This window comes from Pan troglodytes, chromosome 22 (assembly GCF_028858775.2).
Source record: "Pan troglodytes isolate AG18354 chromosome 22, NHGRI_mPanTro3-v2.0_pri, whole genome shotgun sequence".
NCBI lineage: Eukaryota > Metazoa > Chordata > Mammalia > Primates > Hominidae > Pan > Pan troglodytes.
Genome location: NC_072420.2, coordinates 38,595,833 through 38,618,012, shown reverse-complemented (window position 1 = coordinate 38,618,012; position 22,180 = coordinate 38,595,833). Strand labels below are relative to the sequence as shown.

The 22,180-nt window shown below is 42.3% G+C and overlaps 1 protein-coding gene across 2 annotated transcripts in view; it reads left to right on the top strand.

Annotated features, from left to right (window-relative positions):
* The window catches only part of KCNJ6 (potassium inwardly rectifying channel subfamily J member 6), a 295,076-nt gene that overhangs the window by 4,159 nt on the left and 268,737 nt on the right, over positions 1-22,180 (top strand). The window lies entirely within an intron of this gene.

Here is a 22,180-nt window from a genome sequence, read left to right as displayed (position 1 = left end):
TATGACTTGCTTTCTTCCTGGGTGGCTAATTGATTAACAAAGTGTCACTATGCCCTTTTCAGTCAATAGCATACTCCAAAATAATTGGTTTACTCATTTCAAGTAAGATTTGTTAAGGAGAGCAACTTGTGAAAATTCGCCCCCATTCACTTGGTTCCATTTTGCTATTTTAAAAAATCATTTTGATACCTCTTCTAGGTATTGCCTAAACAATAGTTACCTCATCTAGATATTGCCTAAACATTAGTATGTTTTCCCTTGTGTGAGACAGGTCTTTATTTAATACATAGGACTTACATGAACTATTTTCCTTGAGAATATAGAAGGGCTTTTAATTCAGTCTCATATTCCTCCCTATCATCTCAGTCTACCTCTACTTTATAGGGAAAAAAATTAGAATAGTTATTTAAGAAGTTATAGAAAAAATTCATTGGAGATTAAAAATAAAATACCCTTATGGAATCTTAACCCCATTCACTGATTTTCACAGGTAGAAAATGTTGCTGTCCTCAAGGGTTTAATGTTGACCATGTAAACCTTAATGAAAACAAGATAAATGCTCTTTATGGAAAGGCAGGCAGATAAGGTGAAGCTCTTCTCTTTTTCACCAGTTCTTCCTTTATCAAATGATATGTAAGTAATATGGAAATGGAAATGGAAATGGACCAGAAATAGGCAGAGTAGGAGGAAAGAAGAAAGTGAGGGGAAAAGGCAGTTACTTATTGCTACCAGCTTTAAACTGACAATACTTTTCAAAGTGAGGTTGGTTTTTCTAAGTTCATTGTATTAGAACTTTAAGTTTGGTGGAATTAAGATGTTTAAATTCAGTGAATTTGGATTTATAGCTTATTGAGATGGCATTTCTTGTTTCTTCATTTTATCTTTAATAATTGGCATTTAAGTACCAAAAGAGAATTGATTCACTCTGGAGTTTTACAAAATTATTAACTTTGGTAATACCAGTAAGGGGGAAATTGGCAGTTAAGTTGAAAAATCATCAAAACACTTTTGTTGAGTTAGAGTTTTCTTTTTAATTTTAGTGAAAGTATTTGGAGAGATAGAAGAATAAAATGTAGCTGTTTAGGATAAAAATACATTTTGAAGTGCATTTTAAATAATTATTTCTAGAAATAATTAGGCTCCAATAAAAAGAAGAGATAATCACAATTGCAGTTAGTGCTCTAATGGTATTCTGAATTTCCTCTGGCAAAGTACTAGAATATACATATACTTGCTTTCATTTTAATAACATTGAATAATAGTGAAATTATTTTCCTCAAATAAAGAGCGGTCTCATCATTAAAAGAATAGTCTGTATCCTCTCTAAACTATAGCTTTGATCTAATCATACCTGCTATAATCAGTTGTAAATATTCATTTATTTATTTGTTACTAAATTGAATCATTGTTTAAACAAAACCTCAGAGAATGATTTTGTGCAGTGTGCAATGTTCAAATGGTCATTCAGATCTGATTTTATATGGAATGCAGTAAGGCCATCAATCAATTTTCCCAGTTACAATGTGTAAAGTTAACCCTAAATTTTAACCAAGTGACTAATTTATGTCTATACAAATGTATCCAAGTCAGATTAAACCCATTATCTCCTTGAGTCTCATGCTTCTCATTTTTTCTGTATGGCTGTGCTTAGGACCAGGAATCATACAGTACTGGTGATTCTTTTAGTGAATAGATTTTGGCTAACATGTATCACCGGTCTTATTCCCAGTCACAGAGATGTGGTTTCCGACATGAAATCCTTACAAAAGGAACCAGAAAGTGCATCTGTGGCTAAAAAGATCCATGTCCTTGCCAACAACTGTTCTGTGGGACTAAATCTGAAGGTATTATATGCAATGTGAGAGACATATCTATAAATTAAGTTTAAATCCTGTGGCAGTTTCCTCTTTAAACTTACAGACATCTACTTTTTTCTTATCCAGGATAAGAATTGATTTTTTTCATGATGCTTTAAATTTCTCTTGTATCATCTAGCAGGAATTGTGCAAGTTTGACAATGTGCTTGGTAGGCGGTGTTGCTCCGTGATTAAGAGCACAGGCTCTGGTGTTTCTCACTAACTGAATCTGCATCAAGGTCTAGGTGTATCTGTCCATTTTTTGCCAAGTTTGGGGCAGTAACAGCAACCCCAGCATCTCAGTGGCTTACAAAACAAAGGCGTATTATTCTCTGGAGCACTATGCCTCTGCTGGTCAGCTGTGGCTCTGCTCCTGTGACTTCATTCTGGAATTCAAGATCAAGAATTGGTCTGGAACACTCTATCCCAGTACCAGAGGAAAAGGAGACTCCCAAGTTAAGCAATGGCCCTTAACATTCCTGCTCAGACATGGCACAAGTTATCCACTCACATTCCATTGACCAGACAATTCACATGTCACACCAGTGTCAATGATCAATGGGAAGGAGATGTATATTTCTCCCACAGTGAAGCACTGCAAGCCGTGCAGCAACAGGTAGAGACATCTAATCTTTCAGAGAGGGAAGAGAATAATTGGAGGCAATAATATAATCCACTATGCTAACTATGTGACCTTAATCAACTTTATGCCTTGCTTTCCCTATCATAAAATAATAACAATAAGAGTAATAATAACAACATATACCTCAGAGATGTTATGAGGATTCATGTGATAATGTAAGTAAAGTTCTTAGCACAGGCCAAGAGCGGTGGCTTACACCTATAATCCCAGCACTTTAGGAGGCCGAGGCGGGTGGATCACTTGAGGCCAGGACATGACTTGAGACCAGCCTGGCCAAAGTGGCAAAACCCCATCTCTACTAAAAATACAAAAATCAGCCAGGTGTGGAGGCACATGCCTGTAGTCCCAGCTACTCAGGAGGCTGAGGCACAAGAATTGCTTGAACCCAGGAGGCAGATGTTGCAGTGAGCTGAGATCACACCACTGCACTCCAGCCTGGGTGAGAGGGAGACTCTGTCTCCAAAAAAAAAAAAAAAGTTCTTTGTGCAGTGTCCAGCACAAAGTAGGCACTTTAAAAATAGCAGATGTTTTTATTCATTTATTGCAATGTGGCATTAACTTCAGTTCTTGATGAGCCTGTGTATACTGTATTAATTAGAAAGTTCTTGAAACAGAAAATATCTAAATCTCACTAATTTAACAAAATAGAAGATTTCTTTCATTCACATAAATCTAATTGGTTGATGCCGTACAAGGACCCAGGCTGAGGGACACTTTGTCATCTTTAGTACATGGCTTCTAAGATCTGCTGAGTGGTGATATCCAACTAGCAGACAAGGAAAGAGGGAGAGTCGATGATTATGTAGAAGATTTTAATGATCCGGGCCTAGAAGTAATGTATATCACTCCTATTCATATTCTATGGTCATACCTAACTGCAAGAGTCGCTGCAAATTGTAGTTCAGCTCTATATCCAGGAGGAGGGAAACTGGTAGGGTGAACACACTGGAGTCTTTGGTATGCATGCCCAATATAAATGTCTGGCAGCAAAGAAATACAGCTAATGTGAATCAGGATAGAGTAAGGCAGAGGAAATGATTTGTCCCAGTGGTGAAAAGATTCCTGGTAGAGACAATATTTCCTGGTGCCCTTGAATCATTCTTTAGTGGTGTATTTTTTTAAAATAAATTAGTTGGGATATGTTGACTTTTGGAGTAGGTGTAGATGATTCTTAACAAAAGAGATGCAAATACATATTGTTTGATTTCTGTTAGCTGATCTGTTAAAGTAGACACAAAGGAGAAAAGCCAACTTCACAACCCATGCTCAAAAGCAATGTTCTAATCTTGACAATTACACCCACACTGTGTCTAAGAATGCTGAAGAATTAGATGCTGTCTTCTAATATCTGGCACTTGATGTTGACTAGCAATTTGCATTTTGTTTTAAATCCCCTAAATGTCCATAGGCTAGACACATGCTGTAAGTTTAGGTTGAATTAGTCTACTAATAGTCATTGTTTTCCTGAAAATAGACCATGTAATTTGTAAGCAGTGTTTGAGAACCTCTGCTTCCCTCAAGGAGAAAACTTGGAAACTAAGTTCCATACCTTTTCACTAGAAGCAAAAGAACAGCTTTAATGCCAAACTTACAACCTAGAAAAGAGAAATGTCAGGGAGAAATATCTGAGAAGACTATGAGAGGAAGAACCAGAAGAAACAGAGTGGTGATCCATAATACTTCCAGTTCTCTTACATCGTTTCCATTTCCCTAACTCAGATATCACAGCCACATACATTCATGCAGGGGAAAACATTATCAAAATGAAACAGTAAATACCAGTAATGCATGTTAATCCTTCCATGGGGCAGTAATACTGGATTAGAAAACTCTTGACCTCTTCAAATATCTTGCCATTCCAAAGTAAATAATGTCTCATAGTGGAACTTCTGTTTAATGAAGAGAATGTTTTTGAGGACAGGATTTATTTCACTGCCGCATTCAATCATTTCAATTTAAAAGGGATATAATCCAACAATCTATGTGCAGAAGGGAATAGGCAGGACAGTATGTGAGTCCAAACCATGTAATATTAGAGTAGATGAAAGAATTAGGAGTGTTTTCCCTGGAGAATATGTGGGGGAGGAGGCATGATAGTTGTTTTCAGGCACCTTGATATTTGAAGATGAAGGAAGGATTATAATTGTTCTGCTGGGCTCTAAGGGATAAAAGTGGGACCCAGCAGTGGAAGCTACAAAGTGACATATTTTGGTTCAATATAAGAAAGCATTTTCAGTAGTCAGAGCGGGGAAGAGGTGATGTGATCTGTCTTCTCTGCATTTACACAGCTCTGAATTCTTTGTCACTAGAAGCATAAAGAAGCTGAGAGAGCTAGGAACTGGGGTTGGAGTGTATGTATTTCAAAGTCTCTGCCAACACAGAGCACTTCTAATGGCTATGAGAGAAGCGATGCCCTTCAGGCTCAGTCAACAAATCAGACTGGACCTCACCACTCTGTGGGGCCATTGCTTTATGACTGAGGGAGCCATCATTTCTCTATAAAAGAAATGAATCACATTTAACCAAAAATGATATCTCAGCCCCTACACGAACCTTGTGTCTATGAGAGCAGGTCTGGAATGCAGTAATCATATGACTAAGCAGCATCACATGACTAAGAGGCAGGGTACAGGACTCACTGCTCATGGAAAAGCTTTACCCTTGCTTTTTGTTGTCAACACACTACCTTCAGTCAAAAGACAAGGAATGAAATCTCTCTTTGGAGGTTTTTGCATCACCTTACAACATTTTCAGAGCCAAGACTCCATGACGAGTTAGGCAGAGCACACTTCAGATTTTTAGACATCTCTAACGTGCAAAATATAGTGCTACTAACATATAATTCCTCCTCTCAAGAAATCTAGTTTCAATAATGGCAACGAATGGGGTAGATTCCTTCCTCTTCAGCTGTCTCCCGAGGTCTCACCAGTCAATACCCTAAACATATTCACCCTCTTAAATTTTCATTAGCCCTCCTGGGGTGGCTGGGCCCACAGCAGTAAAGCATATAAAGAGAGGGCAGAAAGAGGATGGCAAATAAAGAACCTATGACATTATGTGTTGTCATTGGAAGAGAGGCCGCATTAGGTGGCCCTCTTTTTTAATCAGCACTCAAGGAGTGTTGGGCCCAAGCCCACACTCCACATGTCTCCTTGACTGGCCACAGTTGGGGGTCTCTGTGGACAAAAGGAGGCATCAGAGCTGATGAAAGTCAGCTGAGGTCAGTGGTTCCCATAGTGTGTCCCTGAACCAGCAGCAGCATCACCAGGGAGCTGGCTACAAATGCAAATTCTCAAGCTCACCCCCCAATCTACTGGATCAGGAACCCTGAGGACAGGGCCAATCATCTGCCCATCCCCTCCAGGGATTCTGATGCACTCTAAAGGGTGGGAGCTACTGGCTTAGGTTTTCCTCAGATCTGCTTAAAGAGGAACCCAGACACAATGCCCCTTCTCACAGCCTTCTTCCCACAATAAAGACCTCCAAGTCCAGGCTCATGCAAGAGCCAGGTAGGGTCACAACTAGAAATGGAATGCCAGAATGCCCACTGCAGAGGCAGATTTAACCTGGACTCAGTGTCTAAGGGGGAAAAACAGCAAAAACAAAAAGCTTTTGGTCCATCAGAAAAAATACTCATGATTACAATAAGTTGCAAAGATTATGAGCACAAAGCAAGGGCTTCTCTGTTATGCAGGTTATTTAAATAAACTGCTTAGTATTTTGGAATTATAGTTAATCCATCCTGAAGTTTATTTGTTCTTTTCAAAATTAATAGTCTCATTTATTATCCTTTAAATAAAAGATGCTATCAGTGAATAAGAATGTTGTACTCTTGAGAAAAGCCATATTAAGAAAATTGAGCCGGGCGCGGTGGCTCACGCCTGTAATCCCAGCACTTTGGGAGGCCGAGGCGGGCGGATCACGAGGTCAGGAGATCGAGACCATCCTGGCTAACACGGTGAAACCCCGTCTCTACTAAAAATACAAAAAATTAGCCGGGCGTGGTAGCGGGCGCCTGTAGTCCCAGCTACTCGGGAGGCTGAGGCAGGAGAATGGCGTGAACCCGGGAGGCGGAGCTTGCAGTGAGCCGAGATCGCGCCACTGCACTCCAGCCTGGGCGACAGAGTGAGACTCCGTCTCAAAAAAAAAAAAAAAAAAAAAAAAAAAAAAAAAAAGAAAATTGAATAGAGGGCTTACCACAGCAGACCTTCATGCAGTCAAGTGAGGAACAGTTATAACTATATAACATTTACTTTCATTCTAAACATCTCCTGACCACCTTCATATTGCCAGAAATTGGCGTTTCATAGCTATGTCCAGAATTGTCTTAGCTTCTTGGGTTAGTCAGTTGACAAATCTCTGCTAAGTACCTACTACCTAAAGAAGACAAGGGGACATAGGGGAAAAAATGCCCTGATTTCAGTTCCCAGAGGCCTTAAACTTAGAAAATGAGAGTATTGATGAAACAATAATGTACACAAAGAAGCATAGCATTACACAAGAGAATGGTGCTAGAGTTTAAGTGAGGGAGGAGAACATTAATAAGGGCTGGTATCTGCAGAAAACATCCAGGGATGTGGGGAAATGTGAAGGAGTCTTGGAAGAACAGTAGCGTTTTAGTGCTTAGTAAGGTTTTCCCAGGAGAAAGGAGGGCTTTCCTATGAGGAACCCACCTATAGGTTGGTGCAAAAGTAATTGCGGTTTTGCCATTACATATATATAGGGTGTATTGGCAATGAGGATTGATCAGGCAGGGGTATGGTCTACCACACCATGGAAATCAGAGCGCCGCGCATCGGCATGGTACATGAGCTCATAGCTCTTGGAAAAGTGACTGCTTTGATTGGGGGCAAGTGGGAGGAAATACAGGAATTTTAATCTGTCAGTCATGAGCAAGACAGAGTTAAATACTGGGATTAGGACACACAGCTAGGACACTGATCAGAAGGCAAGAAGCCCTAAGCATGTGTGAAGCAGTAAATGAGTAATAGAAAAATGGACCTGCTTTAGTGTCATCAGTGGTGCTGAGAGCAGATAATCACTCATGAGCCAAGAGAGCAGGCTGATGATGGATTCCGCCCAAAGAAAGCTCTCACACCACACTGCATGGGCCAGAGGGAGCGCACGTGGCTGCAGTCCAGGCGCAGAGTGTTGAGGTTGTTCCAGTGAATAAATAGCGGTGCTGGGCAGAGAGCTAGGTGAGCTGCTGCAGCAGCCAGATAGGGGCTGTGGTGTCTTGTCACTTTCATGTGCAAGGTTTTGGCTGGCAGAGTTTAAGAGCATGTTTTTGGGGATTTGCTGTGAATGGGAAACTTGTTCATCCTGAATATGATGAGACCATTTTATTTTGTGATCTGGAGCAGAGAGTAGACAAGACTCCTTTTTTTCTCCTGTGCAAAAACAATGTTGCTTGATGTTCATCTCCTAGTCATTCAGCCATATCTGTCAAACTACAAACCTTCTCTCTGCCCATGAAGTAAAACTCACTTATGCTTTGATAGAAGTCACTGGGAATTTAGCCTGGCTCCCAAACAGCATGAATGGAGACCCCATGAAAACAAGGAGTCTATAGTAAAAAAATAAAATGGGGTTTACGTGGAACTTAACCTTTATGGCACAGCCCACTACTTCAGTATAGTGATAAGTGTGGGTCAGTATAGAACTTCTAAGTAAGTGAAGATAATTTTTTTTCAAGACCCCAAAGTGATACCAAAAAAAAAATGAACAAAAATACCTTGCTGTCAATGAATTTTATTTTTCAGGGAAATTGTTTATTTGGCTTGCACCACTGAGATAGTCTTCTCTATTCCTGTCGTGTGCATAAGTGGAGTTTATTTTAAGTTAGCAAGGCTGAGTCTTTTGTGAGATTCAGCTCTCATGGGAAGTACAAAGTGGTTATCTTGGCCACTGGGATAATAGCTAGAACATGGGATCCAGCATCAGAAGGTATATTTCACCTGAAAATCCTTGGGTTATAAATCACCCAAACAATACCAAAGTCATTCACAATAGCCCACCCACAAAAAGTGTGAAACCTGGACTTTAGAGCAGCTAATAGAAAGGATCACATTGTGGTTTCAGCAACACAAAAAACTGTTGTAGGATAGGAGAATTTAATTAAACCCCACCAGCCATTTTCAAATAAACCCCCAATATTTTCATTGCATTAATAAGGTTTTCTTAAAATGATCAGTTATTCAACAATATCTGGATGTTTTTTGGTTACTCTCAACCAATATAAAGTAAATTGTCCTTTTATTACAAAATAGGTGTCAGGAGGCTGTTAGCACTAAAGACAGACCCTGGGTGTCCTGGTGAAAAATCATAACCTCATTTGACTACTTGAGCCCTTGCAATGTACAAGTATTGTTGCAGTTCATTTCTTTCTTCAGGTAAAGAATCTGGACTCAAGTTGCTTCTTCGTTTTTTGTTTTGTTTTGTTTTTAATTTCCAGAGGAACTATTGATATTGCTAAAATAAGGCAAGACTTATACATGGAGAGTGATAAATTGAGGAGCCCTGTGTGTCTGTCCTGGCTTCTTCTCATGTCATTTCAGACACCGGTAATCTGATTGAGTCATCTGTGCTTCATATTCCAACCACAAAACAGATCCAATTACTCTGTCCCCTTAAAGCACCCCAAGATTCCATAAGATGGCCAATTGCATTACATATTAGTCCATTCTCATGCTGCTAACAAAGACATACCTGAGACTGGGTGATTTATAAAGGAAAGAGGTTTAGTGGACTCACAGTTCCATATGGCTGGGGAGGCCTCACAATCATGGTGGAAGATGAAAGAAGAGCAAAGGCACATCTTACATGGTGACAGCCAAGAGAGCTTGTGCGGGGGAACACTTCTTTATAAAACCATCAGATCTCATGAGACTTATTCACTACCATGAGACAGTAGGGGGAAACTACCCCCATGATTCAATTATCTCCACCTGGCCCCACCCTTGACACATGGGGATTATTACAATTCAAGGTGAGATTTGGGTGGGGATACAGCCAAATCATATCATGAGAAAAGGCAAGAGGGATCTCACTGAGTTGGCAAAGAAAGAGAAAACACTGAGTAGGGCCTTGAAGCTCTTAGCCCCTGAGAACGAATCGCAGACAGCGTAGAGAAGAAGGGACAATTGTTTCTAATAAAGAGAGAAGAAAAAAAATGGGCTTAAGATATGTGCAAGAGGGAGTTGCTGAAAACAGAGGTTCTCACACCCTGGCGTTGTTTTAAAAGGAAGGAAGGGTAATTTATATGCTGTCATGTCAGAGAAATCAAAACAATAAACTAGGTGGCTTCTTGAGTTAGATGTCCAGGTCATTGAATTTGAGATGTCAATTAAAAGTATATTTGAAAATGCCACCAAAATGCAAAGTCATGTTCTCAGGCTTGAGCTTTTATCTTCTCACCATGGGCACTGTCTGTGGGGTTTCTTCTGCAGCCACCCTGTAGGCTGGTGCCTTCCTGCACACTTTTCCTCTCTGCCAGATGCAAACTTCTTTGCCAACAAGAGTCAGCCTACATATTATTGTATCCCCTATGTGTCTCTTCAAGGAGTTTCATGGAAGGGCCATTCAATATATGATATTTGAATAATATTTCTATAATCCTTAAAGTGTACTGAGAACTACCAGAAACTATTAAAACTATTGAAAATAGTTATCTTTGGAAAAATAATACAGAATCTATTATTCCATGTAGGCACATTGTAGCCATTTCTATGAATGCTGTGAGGACCCACTGTACAAGAAATAAAACACCAAAATACTGTTATGTAGGTCAGAGGGGAGATGTCACATGGGAAAGAGCTTTCTTCTTTTCTTAGTAACTTGTACTGGCAAAAACATCCATTCTAGATGTCACTCAGATGTGATGTTTAAACGATGGAGGAGAAGGAATAAATTTGTGTTTCAGATGGGACAAGGGAAGTAACATTCACTTCTCTAAGCCATATAAAAATTGAAGCACAGTCCAGGTCACTGATTTCTGGTCTTCCTGTATTGACATTGTTCTTCTGGGTTGCCTTAAAGATCTTCAAAACCTAAGTCCTCATGCCCTTGGACATAATCATATTTCCTTTCTAGGAGCCTGAGAGATTGGAGTTAACCTGGAGTCATGTGGTTCTATGGGATGAGCTTTGACAGACACTGAGCTCTATTAGATGAGTTATTTTACTTCTCTCTATATCAGGTTTTCTAGCTACAAAATTGGGATAATTAAAAAAAACAAATTAGTTAGCTGGTTTTCCTGTCCCCTGCTTCTAAGAGGATATGAAAAACTGTAATAAACAATTTAATGATTTTATAATTTTTAATGCCAAGCATATGTGTTACTTCAGAAGGCAGATATGCTACTTACACTACTCTTCTAGGACTTTAAAGGAGAAATAAATGAGTTTAGAATAATGACCCAGTTACATCCCAGGGCACCCACATCATCAAAGACTGAACTGTGTCCAGCACAGCACACTTACCAACATAGAGAAGGGAGCTCACTTTTTAGAAAGATTTTTAACAACTGAATTTGAAATCCTAACTTGAACGTCTGCTTATTCCTGGTTGAGTCAATTATCCAAATAATTCAAATTAAACTGGAACACTCCAGTCCTGAAGCATTCTCAATCATCAAAGTTTTACGGTAAAGTCAAGGTCAATGCTCTTATGATTACAGATGAGTTTGAACATGTCTGTAGATACATGTGTGGGGGTGGAGGAGCTCTCCACCTTTAACCCTCTATTTCCATGTGGTTTCCATACACATGGCACTTTTCAGATTCACCCTGGGGAAATTTCACCAATAGAAATGCAGAGAAAGTGTATTTTGGGTATAGCCTAACTTGTAGAAACCAACCTACTCTTCCTCTAAGACAACACTCACCTTTAAAGTAACTTCCCAATTTGAGCTCTTCCACTGTTTTAACATTTCTACAAAGCAAATAGTGTTTATTGCTAATTCGGAAAAGTAAACACATTTTAACATTGGTGAATTCTGTGCTCAAACAGCTTGACCAAAGACAATAAAATACTGTCAATTTATTTTACCTGAGCCTTTCTTGTTTGTTGCACAAGTATGTTCACTGTAGAAAAATGTGAACATTCAGATAAGCTAAATTTTTGAACAAAGGAAGGCAGGAAGGAGAGAAGGAAGGGGGAGGCAGAAGCGGGGGAGAAAATAGCACAGACCGTAAATAGGAGGGTTTACTTATGTTTTATGTTTTATAACTAAAATTGGATCATATATTGTTGACTGATATTGTTATTTGATAATTCATCATCAACTTCTCTCCAAGTCAGGAATGAGGAGTGGTTTGCAGATTTCTTTGGGCTCATTGTCTTTTACTGTGGGTCTCACTCCCTGCTCTTCACGCACCTTGCTGATGGCCTCATGCTGTTTCTCTAACATGATGGATACTTGCTCCATATGTCCAGGCCTCCTAACTCACTCCTTCTGCTGCCTTGGATGTCCTTTCCCCAGATTTGCCTTTCTCCCATCAAATCCACCCAGAATTGCCCCTTCTCAGCAAGCGTCTTCATTCCCACCTCCTTTAAGTTTGTGCTGGCACCCATCCTTCACCTCTGCTGCCACCTCCTCCTTCCTGATTAAACTTCCTCCATAGTATGCGTTACCTTCTAACACGCCATGCAAATTGCATGTGGCTTTGTTTATTTTCTGTCTCCTGCAATAGAAGGCAAGCTCCTAGGGGTAGAGTTCGTTTGTTCGTTTTGTTCACTGATGTTTCCCTAGTTGATGTCCTGCACATAGTAGGTACTCAATATGGTCAACGAAACATAGACTATCATTGTGGTGGCTGCATTGTAAGTGATTCTAAAACATACTTACTGTGGATTTATAGCATCCTATGTTTTGGACATTTGGGTTGTTTTCCCTTTTTTTGTTGTAAACAGTGCTGTATAAGCATCTCCCACACACTGTGTCTTTCTACACACTATATCAGAATGCCTTTTTAGTATAAAGCATTATACATGTAATTGCTGGGTAAAAAGGGTAGGCACTTTTTTGAAAGCTCTTGTTACATTTCACTAAATTGCCCTTCAAAAAGGCTGTGCCTATTTACATTCTAACATTTCCTAGTGAAAGAACAATCTCTAATCCCTCATCCATTGACGACAGAAGCAATCTGATTTGACATGAAAACATTCAAAGAAGCTGGACAGGTCATTCTCAGCTGCCAGAACCTGTGCCCAAACTGAGCCTCTCAGCCACACGAACTGGGCGAGTTGTAAAGGAGGAATTAACATCAGACACCAAGCAAACACCTTTGCATAGTGGAACTCATATGCTACTAGCTTTCAGCAATAATGTCCCAGTCATTAAGCCAGTTGGTTCTCACAAGCGCCCAGGAAGGAAGGGAACTTACTGTTTTCCCATTTTGTAGGTAGGGAACTGGAAGCCAAGTTCACAAGGTTAGGTTGTACCAGGTAGCTAGGATTTGTGATCAGGGTCAGGAGACTCTGGCCCTGCATTTTGGACATCTGGCCTTGAACTCTTCCCACCTCTGGTCTTTTTCAGCATTCTCCCAGACACTACCAAGGTCCACTCTTCAATTAACATTCACTGGCTGTGAGGGTCCAAGGTGTGTACTTTACAAGAGATTTTAAGAGTGTCAGCAAAAGTGTGGTAGTGTATTAGCTTCTTGAAATGCTGTTATAATTTTTAGACTTGAGGGTGAGACAAGAGAGATGGAGAAACAGAGAGAGAAAGAAGCAGAGTGAGGGGGAGTGAGAGAGAACGAGAAGAGGACAATCCAGCTAAGGACAGTTTCCTTAACAATCGCTTTTCTAGTCCAACTTGGCTGTATTTCAGGGCAAAACTGGTTTTTCCCTCTGGGCTCACAAACTATTATTAGTTTCACATGTGGAAGAATATCATTAAAGCGATGTCATGATTTCTACTGAGATTATACACAAAAGACAAAAATCTCTTCCTCTCACTGTTCTTCCACCTTTACCCAGGAGAAACTCAAAATGACATTTCTCAACAGACGGAGCCGTCTCTCCCTTTCTTAGCTGTTTTGCCCCCTGAAAACTTGAGAAAAGTATACTTATTAAAGGGTTGAAAGCCTTTACTTCTTAACAGAAGGAGGGAAATATTTGCATTTTTACTATGTAAGTTCTTTTTAACCTTTCTTATTTTAAAACATTGGATAATATTTTCTTGTTAAAGCAGGATATTTAAAACTTTTTTCTGTATTCAAAGCTTCAACAAAGAAATATAGCAAAGAGAGGGTCATCATCATAAACAACTGTAAATTACACCTAAACTAATGAAAAAGGAAATGTTTTTCCCTGGCTATGCCTCCCTTTTAAAAAGTACAATTTCACAAATATTATAACAATTCAATTCTTCTAATACCTCTGTATCCAATGCTTTGATATTACCTGCAGATGGAAATACTGAGGCTGAAAGGGAAGACGTCTTATTGCCCAGGATGCATAACATCTGTGGAGCCTGGTCTGCAACTCCACCCACCATCTACAGCCTTTCTAGGGCAATAACAGAACAGTAACACATTATTGGCTTTTTCTTTTTCTTTTTCTTTCTTTCTTTTTTTTTTTTTTTTTTTTGAGATGGAGTCTTTGCTCTGTCAGCCAGGCTGGAGTCCAGTAGTGTGATCTTGGCTCACTGCAACCTTCGCCTCCTGGGTTCTAGCTATTCTTCTGCCTCAGCCTCCCAGATAGCTAGGACTATAGGCATGTGCCACCATGCCTGGCTAATTTTGTATTTTTAGTAGAGATGGGGTGTCACCATGTTAGCCAGGCTGGTCTCGATCTCCTGACCTCATGATCCACCCACCTTGGCCTCCCAATACTGGCATTTTTGAAATTTAAAAGAAATGAAATCCAATGGGAACAATCCTTGACAGACACTCTGCAGTGGCCTACCTGGAATAGAACTTTCCATGACCGGTAAGGGCACTAGAGCCCATTTCATGGCCACTCAAATGTACAAATCAGATTCCACAGATGCCAGGCTAGCGTCAGCAACCAAAGCTGCTCAGACACACCATGTGTGGTGGCCCCCATCACGCTCTGCCTTCCCCTCCCCACACGGATACTTCATCGAGCCTCCCAGATGGTTTTAAAGGGCGGTCAACATGGAGAACCCACAGTAGGGAGCACACGCAGCCCAATGTCCAGGGTTCACTTGAATAACAGTCATTTAATAGGAATCTTCCCTTCTTCTTTCTCATGATCTCCAACTCAGGAGTGATTTCCCATCTCACTTAATTTTTACTCCCGTAGCAAATAGGGGTTGGATCCCACTGGGTCTTAAGTGCTGTGGCAACTTTGGGAAAACAGATGCAAAAGACTTTTTATACTAACAGGTGGTACAGAATACAATGGCTGTGATGATAAGCCTGTCCCTGAGATGGACGCATGCGATCGTCCAGTCTGCACGGACCCCTGGTTGAGCCAGGACTTCAAAGGCAGAGACTTCCCTGATGGATGCAGGAAATCCGAGGTAGCCCTGGGGACAGAGGCTTAGAAAAGTGAGGGACTAGAGGGCAGTGTGACAGTGGAGTACAATCCCAGGGAGAGACTGTGAAGAAAGGTCTGCTTTGGGGAAATGGGGACAGGCCACGGGGCATGGAGAGCACCAGGGTCAGGACCACAGGTGGCCTCTCAGAGCCAGTCAGCAGCTAAAGCAAGATTTTAGACAAGGCAGTGGAACAGACAACTTTGCTTCTAGAAAGAAAGTGTTGTGTGGTGGGTCATTTCTCCCAGCATGGGAAGCTTTGGGCTGAGGCTCCCTCTGCTCATTGCCATTGCTGTACCTGGATGGATTTGGCTGTCATCGGGGGTCACTGTGCACACACCTTCCAGCCAGGACTGAACAACACTGCTCTGTCTCCCTGCTGGGCTGCACCTTGGGTGGGGCTCCCACACTAAGCAAGGGGAGGAGTCCATGCACCAATGGGGGTTCTGTAAGGTAATAGGAGAGGGGACTTCTTTTTAGAGCTGCCTTCTTAGAAGCCAAAGTGGCCTTGTAGAATGGAAAGAACCCAGTTATACCCAAAAACTGTCAACCCAGCATTGAGATGCTGTTTAAATCCCTTAGCAAGAGCAGCCACAGTGTTTGTTCCTACAGGCAAAGCTCAGCCTCCCACACGAACTAGCTACCAGCTGCCCTCCTGGCTCTGGCAGGAGCCCCGGCTTCTGGCCCTCCCCAGCAGCGCCACAGCTCCTGGATGAATTCCCAGCAGCCCGGCTGTGGGCACTCATTTCTTCTTTTCCTTTTTGAAGCTCAAGTGCCTTTTCCAAAGCAAACCGTGAGCTCCAGGCACTGTCAGCTTGCCTCTGTTTTTGGTGGCGGTGTGTCTGTCAGCCTGGGGTCCTCCGCTGCCTCTGGGGCCCGGGTGTCTTCTCTGTCAAAGGCTGTCAGCTTGTCTCTTCCTCTGACAGACACTGGCTCCCGCCAGAGAAACCCTGAGTGTTCCTACAAGGCTTCCATGAGTTTGTTCATCCCCAAGCCCACATGCCACCCTTGAGTCTCCCCCAGGAATCGGGGGTGACAGCTTTGCCCTCCTAGTGGTAACACAGTCCCAAGAAAAGTGGAGACCCAAGAAAAGTGGCCTCTGCACCTTCACGGCCCACAAGAAAATGCATGTTCCGTGCCCGTAATGTTCCAGGCACCACTAGCAAAGACACAGCCGAACCCCATGCCAGGCAGGTGAGAAGCAGTCAGCCCCACATCAGCCTGGTCATCTCAGGTGGAAACAGGTGTGTGCACGATGACCAGACAGGTGGCTTCTGGCAGCCTACGAAGGGCTTCAGAAGCCTCAGCAGTTAGCATGGGTGATACAGTTTAGGTCTCTGTCCCTGCCCAGATCTCATGTTGAGTTGTAATCCTAATAATGGAGTTGGGGCCTGGAAGGAGGTGATAGGATTATGGAGAGGAATTTCTCATAAGTTGTTTAACACGATCCATGCACTGTCCTCGCCATAGTGAGTGAGTTCTTACGAGATCGGGTTGTTTAAAGGTGTGTGGCACCTCCCCCTCTATCTCTTCCTCCTGCTCTTGTCATGTGACATGCCTGCTTCTCACCTCTTCCTTCCGACATGACTGTAAGTTTCCTGAGGCCTCCCCAGAAGCCGCAAATGCCAGCATCATTCTTCCTGTGCAGCCTGCAGAACCGTGAGCCCATTAAAACTCTTTTCTTTATAAAGTACCCAGTCTCAGGCATTTCTTTATAGCAGTCCCAGAACGGCCTAATACAATGAGCCTGCAGGCATTTATCAGACTTGTGAGAAAGTTTCTGATTTTAGGGGTGAGATTTCACCCTGGGAATACCTGAGAAACTGCAACATTTTACAATAAGGCTTTGCCTCAGATTTCCAACTTTTAAAAATGGGGAATGGGGCACCACTGTCAGGGCAGGAGAGGGAGGGAGATGGCTCTGAAGCCCTTTGTCTTCATCACACAGCCTCCCTGATTCGGGTACCTTCATTCCAATGTTCCTCTTTACTGAAGTAATCAGGACAATGTACTTCACCCTGAGGGCAGGTTAATGGGAAAGTCTGCCTCTTTCACCAGGTGGGAGGGACAGAGGAGGAAAGGGCTGTGCATCTTTTATTTCAGGTGCTTCCAAAGAATGACCTCTATGGGGTCAGTGAAGGTAGCTAGAAATGGGGATGGGTCAAGGAGAGACACGTTGCATCATGGAGAGGAGGATTTACTAAAGCAAGGATGTCATCTTCAGCCAGAAACAAAGCTGGTTCTATTCAAAAGTCTGGTCATACTTCTCCCAGTAGGAGCAGACACCTCCAAAGGTGCTACTAATGGGGTCATATTGAAGCTAGCTGCACCCTACTCAGCCTTGGCTGTTTCTAAGCCCTTCACATTTCTAGGCAGCTAAAGTTGGCAAGATAAGGCATGATCATTAAGGTCTTTAAGGACAAAGCCGTGTTGCCTCCTGAATCCTTAAGAAAAGCCCTTCTCTTGCTCATCTCTAAATCCCAGGGCTATTATTTGGGTTTTAGAAAGAAGCTGAACTGCTATAGCTTGGAAGTTCTGTGTATTTCTCTCCCCTGCTTAGCATATGTCATTTTAGTTAGAAAATGGAAAATATGGAGCTGGGCACAATGACTTGCATCTGTAATGTCAGCTACTCAGGAGGCTGAGGCCAGAGGATCACTTGAACCTAGGAGTTTGAGACCAATCTGGACAACATAGCAAGATCCCATCTCTGAAGAAGAGGAAAATAGAAAATATGACACTGTGAACATAATTTTAAAATAAAGTGAACATCTCTAGATTCTTTAAAAAAAAAACTGGTGAGACTGTAATTATCACTCTCACATTAACAAAAGAAATTTGAAGAAAATGCTTGTATCATTGGTGCTTTTTTTCCCTAAAACTGCCTCACCTAGAGGGGACCTAAAAGCAGTGTCAAAAGTAGTAAAGCCACATTTTGTAGGCAGGTAAGTTAATGCTGCATGAGGGAGCTGAGTGGTACAATGTTGATTTTTTTTTTCTTTTTTTTGAGACGGAATCTCACTGTTGCCCAGGCTGGAGTGCAGTGGCACGAACTCAGCTCATTGCAACCTCCGCCTCCCGGGTTCAAGCAGTTCTCTGCCTCAGCCTCCCAAGTAGCTGGGATTACAGGCACCCACCACCATACCCAGCTAATTTTTTTGTATTTTTAGTAGAGGCACGGTTTCACTATCTTGGCCAGGCTGGTCTTGAACTCCTCACCTTGTGATTCACCTGCCTCGGCCTCCCAAAGTGCTGGGATTACAGGCGTGAGCCACCACACCCAGCCAAGTGTTGATTTTTATGCTGTAAGTTAGTGTTTCTCAAACCTCAATGTGCACAGCAGTTATCTGGGGCTCTTGTTAAAATGCAGATCCTGGTTCAGTAGATCGGGGGTGGGGCCTGGGATTCTGCATTTTCCAGCAAGCTCCCTGGTGATTGTGATGTTGCAAGGCTGTACCTAACTTCCACATATCTGCTAAGTGACTTGTGTTCCTTTGTATGAGTTTAGACAGATATCAAAGAAGGATAAATAAGCTTCTAGAACTAAGCTTGCTAGACCATCCCCTGATATATTTGTTTTGTTGAATGGTTAAGCAAGAATTATAAGGCTTCCTGAAGTTATAAGTGATGGAGGGTGACAGGGTTTTGATTATACCGTAATTTAACAGATCATGTTAAGATTGCAGAAGGCAGGATGTTGAATAGAATCAGTGAAAAGAAAGAGAAAGGAAGAGGCCAGAATTGAGCAGGGTTTGTTTGTGTCTATTTTTGACATTGCTCTGGGTTATCTGTCTATAGCATCTCTCTGCCAAAGTGAATCATGGCAACTTGAAAGTGGTTATTTATTGAAGTATTTTAGAAGTCAATTCTACCTTTCTCAATCTTTTTAAAATAAATATTTTCAAATGGAAGGATCAAAGAAATGTCAGCTGCTTCCGTAGGAATATAATCCAGAACCCAAGGTAGTATTTGTTGGACAGAAATGTCAAAAAGCATCAACTCCAAATAAGGAAAGGCAGAGGAAAAAAAAAAAAAAAAGGCTTCTCCAGCCGTAGGTGAGAGAGGGCACAGGCTGCCATTTATACAGACAGTGCTGGAGCCGAGTGCTGTTGCAAGAAGGTATGGACCAAAGAAGTCAACATTTCCCTAGAAAATAGGGGGAATAGGCTGGGCACGGTGGCTCACACCTGTAATCCCAGCACTTTGGGAGGCCAAGGCAGGTGGATCACAAGGTCAGGAGTTCAAGACCAGCCTGGCCAAGATAGTGAAACCCCATCTGTACTAAAAATACAAAAATTAGCTGGGCACGGTGGCAGGTGCCTGTAATCCCAGCTACTTGGGAGGCTGAGGCAGGAGAATTGCTTGGACACAGGTGGCAGAGATTGCAGTGATCCGAGATCACACCACTGTACTCCAGCCTGGGAGATGGCATGAGACTCCATCTCCAAAAAAAGAAAAAAATAGGGGAACATTCAAAAGGGTACCCAGGAATGTAACATAAGACTATGAAAGAAACCGGCCGGGTGCGGTGGCTCAAGGCTGTAATCCCAGCACTTTGGGAGGCCAAGGCAGGCGGATCACAAGGTCAGGAGATCGAGACTATCCTGGCTAACACGGTGAAACCCCGTCTCTACTAAAAATACAAAAAAAAATTAGCTGGCCTGGGTGGCGGGCGCCTGTAGTCCCAGCTACTCGGGAGGCTGAGGCAGGAGAACAGTGTGAACCCGGGAGGTGGAGCTTGCACTGAGCCGAGATCACACCACTGCATTCCAGCCTGGGTGACAGAGCAAGACTCCATCTCAAAAAAAAAAAAAAAAAAAAACTATGAAAGAAGCCATATGGGGACAAAGAATGCTAAAACTGGGACTTCTCACTCTCCTGTACAGTGATTTCTTCTTAAAAACTCCTCAGTGAAAAGATTTTACCTCATTGCCAGGGTCAACAGTGGACAACCTGGGGTTGCCATAGACATCCTAAGCCCTATGCCCATTCTGCACCCCTTTTCCCAACTTGCCTCTCCATCTTTGCCCAACCTTAAGTCTCTACCATTGCCTTCACCCTGTTGCCTCACTTATACTAAAGTGCAAATGACCCAGCAGGGACCTAAGTGAGCAGCCTGTCTTCTCAATACATTTTGCCCAAAGGTATCCCAAATTTCCCAACCCAGTCAGAGCCACCAGATTTTTTTACAGCTGTATTTTCTAAACTAATAAAAAAGAAATATAGCCAGATACTAACAGTCATTAAACCTGGAGGTCAGAGCATAGAAATTCCATATAATTTCCTGAATGCTTGAAATATTTTGTAATAACTATTAAAAACTGAGGTAGGTGACTTTATGATCAGCCAGGACCACATCAGTGCTGTTCCTGCAGAGGAAATGGCTGCGCCCAGGGCTCCCTCTCACTCTTACTGCTGTATTGGGATGCCCCATTTGACCTGAAATGATTCAATGCCCGGTCTGCACATTTGCATCTCCTGAAGAGCTCCTCACTCTAAAACCCCAGACTGATTAAATCAGAATTACAATGGGGAACAGTCTCTGCACTGGTATGTTTCAAAAGCTCCCACATGGTTGTAGCAGGCAGCCAGGGTTGAGAACCATTGATTTAAAGAAGAATCACAAGAATGCTTTAAAAAGATACCTGCAAATTCTTCAGTGTTTAAGCTCCCAACATGAAAATCTTTAATTGTCTTCTTATTGCCAAGAATCATTTGAGAGTCATGTGATGTGTGTCTCCACCCCCACCATCCCACACCCCTTCCCCATCCCACACTTGAGACCATCAACCCACACCCAGCCCAGCACCACCACAACTGCCGCCAGCATCAGCACCAATGTCCTTGCTACCTCCAACAGGAACAGCAGCTGCAAGAAGAAAGAGTGAAATGCAGAGCTGAGGCCCTTATCTCAAATGATCGACTTTGGCACTTGGATATTCAAGCCTTTAAAATTTATATATGAGGGGGTCACTGAGAGGGCTTGGTATCTGGTAATTCAAACACTTGCAACCTGGGCCCCCGAGGGTCTTCCTAGGTTCAGCTGGGTCTAAGAAACCCTGGAAATGTTCTCACCCAAACAGCCTACAAGTACTCAATTCATAAATCCCCCGTTACACAAATTAAAATACATATTAAGGGATTTTTTTAACTTTGTAGATTTTAGGGACACATTTCTAAGCAGTGCTTAATCATCCATGGTTTTCTAGCTAGTCGGAACCATTCATAGATATGAGGCAAAATTTTGATCTCTATATAAAATTATTCTCACTACACCTAAAATGACATCGTGTACAGTGCAGAGTGTACGTGCCTGTGTCCGTGCATGTGTGCCTGTGTGTTTGTCTATGCGTGTCTGTGTTCGTATCTGTCTCTGTGTCTATGTGTGCATGTTTATGTGTGTCTGTACCTGTCTCTGTGTGTGTGTCTGTGTGTGTCTTTGCCTGTGTGTGTCTGTGTGTGAGTTCCCCCAACCTGCCTTTGCAAAACCTGCTCACCTTTCATCCATCCAGCACACTGCTGAGAGGCCCACCTGTGAAAGTATCCTATGAAAGCAAGGAGGAAAGCCCGTCCCCGATGCCTTCCCTGCTTCCCAGTCCTTCTGTCACTCACCTTTCTGAGATAGGTAGGTGAGCATCGTACAGTTAGATTCAGGAGATCAGAGTAAACCCTCAGGATCCCTTGTGTTTAACTTTAGGGAGAAATTTCCAGAATTTATAACCTGACTTTCAATGCGCAATATTTTACAGGAAAGATTTTTAATAAGGTTGCCCCCATGTGCCATCTTGCCAGATTCGATTCTGTAAAGGTTTTTGGAAACCCACAGTAGGCTACAGCTTCACTGGGGCTTGTTTTGTTTGTTGGCTGCTTGCTTGGATGCGGGGGAGGCGGGCAGAGTCAGAGGCAGTGTTCTCCTGAATTGCACCGATGTGATGCACTCCCCATGTCTGTGGGACTTGCAGGGGAAAACCTTTTCACACACAGAGCTGCCATGTTTTATTCCTTTGTACATGATTTACAATTGCATGGTTCTTTTCAACTCTCAGAAATCAGAAATCTCAGCATGTGTTTCACACATAGAAGGTTTGTGTCAAACCTTGAGTGGGTTTGCTGTACAGACATGCAGCTGAAGGCAGGTCAGCCTTCTTGCAGGAGTGTCTTCCAGGGCACCAGGAG